A 4,167-nucleotide genomic window follows, 5' to 3' on the forward strand; every position below is an offset into this window, starting at 1 on the left:
CAAAGTAATATTTTTCTCTCTAATCCTTCTAAGTACACGTGCACATGTGTGCATGAGCAAGTAGCACATGCACACGCAGCGACGTAGGAGGTGCTCAGCACATCCAGCCTCTATCTCGATAGCACCAGATCTAGCCTAAACCCTTTGGCTGCACAGCGGTTAAGACCTTCACATTTCTGAAGCAAAGAGGACTTGTATGGAATGCAATAAATATGTCTAAAAACATATTTGGCATGAACCACGATGCCTTGTCCAAATAGATGGGCATCCGTGCACCCTTTGTAAGGGCATCAGATGGCCCAGCAGCACAGGGCCCACATGGGGCTGCAGTGGGGTATTGTGGGCAACAAACTGCTACCATTTTACTCGCTGTCTGTCTCCCCCTCACTCCTGATCGCTCTCTCCGTAGCCATATGGAATCAATGATCACCACCTTCCCTGGGATCCAGCTGGAGTCGCCATCTAAGTTTCCTGCAGGACCTCCTCAGGGAGTCAGCCCCCCAAACCTTCCAGGCTGCAGCCTCTCCCAGCTCTGAGGGCACCGAAGGAAGGGCATCAGGCGGGTGAGGGGGCAACATGGAAGGACCCAGTACCCATCAGCTGGCTAATCCCTGTTTCCATTGATCGGCACCCTGTATGCCAGGTGCTGCCCAGGCATCGCTTTCCGGGCTTATCCACGAATCCTCACCACAATCCCAGAAGATGGGGAATAGCATTGCCCCATAGGATAGCAACCTGAGCCTAACTTTGGCACAGCACCCATAGCCCTGACTGTGACCAGGAATCTGCTGGTGTGTAAGCTCCTGGGCAGAGCCTCTAGGGCACTGGTCGCCAACTTTTCAGACCTCACAGATCACCAGTGGTCAGCGGACCACTGTTTGGCAACCGCTGCTCTAGGGCAGTGGTCAGTAAACTGTGGCTCATGAACCACATGTGGCTCTTTGGCCCCTTTAGTGTGGCTCTTCCGCAAAATACTGACTTCTGCGCATGGGCCACAAAATACCAACTTCTGCGCATGGGCCACAAAGTTTCAATCACACTGTATGTGCGCGCCTGTATGTGGTATTTTGTGGAAGAGCCACACTCAAGGGGCCAAAGAGCCGCATGTGGCTCGCAAGCCGCAGTTTGCCAACCACTGCTCTAGGCGATCCTTCTGACCAAAAAGCAAGCAGGGGTGGGCACTGGGAAAAATGATCTATCTACATGGTTCCTGTCCTCCCAGATCTACCACTGTCATTGAGGAGTGCCCCTCTGGTGGCTCTGGGGCCTCTTAGCTATAGAAGATGGGGTCATCGCCTACGCATCATGAGGTGGGTAGGAGGAGCTGCAAATTGAGGAGACGGGCAAGGTTGGAAATAGCTGATGCTCATTGGGTTTTTTTGTGTGTCAGTAAGGAATGCTTTTGGGGTTTAAACTATAAGGAAATGTATTGACTGATTGTGCAGTCCAGAGGGAGAGGGTCATCATGCTGGTTTACTTGTCCAATGAAGGGTCATCAAGGACCCAGTCCCCCCATTCCTGACCCTTTTAGCAGAATGTGGGTGTTCCTAGGTTTGGGGTTGGGACAAGTCACTCCTTCCTCTGAAGAGCTGGTAACAATTGTGTTAAATAAAGTTGTTTCGGTGCCTAATCCCCCAGACTAATTTGTGAGCTCCTTGAGGGCAGGGTCTGTGTTGCTTTTCATAGCCCCAGTGCTATGCCCAGTGCCTGTTACACACAAGGTGCCCAATCTTTCATACATTTATTCCATCAACAACTCTTTCTTGCTAAGTGCCATGATGGAGGAAAATTCAGGGTCCATGGCACATAGCCCAGCCTGTGGGGTGGGAGTGGGGTCAGCAAACACTCTCTTGAGATCTTTACATCTGACATGAGTCCCTGAACACAGAGGCCTCAGCTCAGCAGGTGTTGAAGGCTTTCATTCATTAGCAGCCAGGGTGGGAAGGTAAGCCGAAGCGAATGGGGCTCACAGTTTGGTTACTGCGTACTGAATACCTGTTACGTGCCAGGTCTCTGGTAACAGAGAGTAATCACACTCCTTGCCTGCAGGTGCCCCCAGGCCAGACAGGGACAAATCATTTCAGTGCTGGGCGGTGAGTAAGCACTTGTGGCCACGGTGGAGGGGCACCTCCCCAAGCACGGCAGGGCAGGTAGGAGGAAGGGCAGTCTGCACTGCCTACCAGGAGCAAGTGGCCCTTTAAGCAACGCACGGAGGAGGGTCACCTGGCCCAGAGGCTGGACTGGGGTGGACAGTGAGTGAAATGCCTTCGTGAGGATGGTGAGCTGATGGGGGCAGAGCAGGTCACAGGCCCCCAGGGCTGCTGCTGTTTGTTTTGCACTGTTGTATCTCAAGTGATCACTAGGTTGTTTTGTGGTGATGCAAGATTAAATTTCTGGGAGGCTCTGCCTTTCCACGTCTTCACTTTGCCTAGTTTGGACTTGGGAGCTCCTTGTATTTTATCCTCGCTAACTCTTTGTCCAGAGAAGTGGTGCCTTAATGTTTTCTTTGGGTCAGCTCATGACTTTCTTCCTGTTGGTGGCCATGCCTCTGACCATGTCCCAGATAATGAATGGAATTGTCCAAGAAGGGACAACAAAACACCCCTTGAATGGCTGCGTTTTGGAAAGCCTCAGGATTAGGATTTGTTCCATCTCTTTGAGCATAGGAAAGAGTGTGGTAAAGTTCAGGTGCATGCAGAACCAGGGATCAGCCCTCAAAGGGAGAAGTGGAGCCACAAGGTGTGCAGTGAGATGACCCAGTGGGTTCTTGTCAGGGGTCAGATTAGTCCTGGTGGAGTCAGTCTACTTTGCCCTTCACCTGGCTTTAGGCTGCCGCCTCATCTAGTTATAGCTCTCCAGGAGACTCATGAGGGCACTTTTTAAAAAAAATTATATTTTATTGAGTTTTTACAGAGATGAAGAGAGAAGGATAGAGAGAAACATCGATCAGCTGCTTCCTACACACCTCCTACTGTGGATATGCCCGCAACCAAGGTACATGCCCTTGACTGGAATCGAATCTGGGACCTTTCAGTCCACAGGCAGACGCTCTATCCACTGAGCCAAACCAGTTAGAGCCCAAGGGCACCTTTGACTTCCTTGTTCCATGGGGTAGAACGTGGGAGTTACATTGGTGTAGGTAAAGGAGACTATCTTGTCCTGTTCCAGGGTGTAGTATGACTTGGGGTTGATGAAGATGAATGTAGCAAAGCCATTTTCATCTTCATTGAAGAGAGACCAGCAGGTGCCCGGCACAGGTGGAGAAGGCTTTGCTCCTGCCCTGGGCTGAGTGGATGCTGAGGATGGCGATGATAATGAATCCGTAGGAGAGCAGTATCAGTAAGAAGGGAATCAACAGGATGAGCATGCAGACCACGAAGATGGCAATCTCATTGGCTCGTGTGTCTGAGCAGGCCAGGAACAGCACAGCAGGGATGTCACAGAAGAAATGATTGATCTCATGGGACTGACAGAAGGGCAAGAGGAATATCAGGGTGGTAAGAGTGAGTGAGAGTGCAAAGCCGCTGACGCATGCCAGAGCCAGCATCTGCAGACAGAGGACCCTGGTGACGATGAGTGTGTAGCACAGGGGCATGCAGATGGCCACGAAGCAGTCGTAGGCCATCACGGCCAGGAGGAAACATTCTGCTCTCCCAGAGCGATGAAGAGGTGCATTTGCAGAGCACAGCCCAGCATGGGCATCCGCTGGCTGCGGGACAGGAAACTGGCCAGCATGTTGGGGACAATGACCAATGTATAGCACATTTATTTATATATTTAAAAATATTTGTGCCCTGGCTGGTTTGGCTCAGTGGATAGAGCGTCAGCCTGCGGACTGAGGGGTCCCGGGTTCGATTCCAGTCAAGGGCACGTACCTTGGTTGCGGGCAACAATGAGGTATCATCTCACACCTGTCAGAATGGCTATCATCAACAAATCAACAAACGACAAGTGCTGGAGAGGATGTGGAGAAAAAGGAACACTTGTGCACTGCTGGTAGGAATGCAGACTGGTGCAGCCACTATGGAAGACAGTATGGAGTTTCCTCAAAAAACTACAAATGGAACTCCCATTTGAACATGTGATTCCACTTCTAGGAATATATCCCAAGAAACCAGAAACACCAATCAGAAAGGATATATGCACCCCTATGTTCATAGCAGCACA

The 4,167-nt window shown here is 50.9% G+C and overlaps 1 pseudogene; it reads right to left on the reverse strand.

Moving 5' to 3' along the window:
• Positions 1-3,071: 3,071 nt before the first annotated feature.
• Positions 3,072-3,765, reverse strand: LOC118654307 (annotated as a pseudogene).
• Positions 3,766-4,167: the final 402 nt, after the last annotated feature.

This window comes from Myotis myotis, unplaced genomic scaffold, assembly GCF_014108235.1.
Source record: "Myotis myotis isolate mMyoMyo1 unplaced genomic scaffold, mMyoMyo1.p scaffold_m19_p_4, whole genome shotgun sequence".
NCBI classification, from domain to species: domain Eukaryota; kingdom Metazoa; phylum Chordata; class Mammalia; order Chiroptera; family Vespertilionidae; genus Myotis; species Myotis myotis.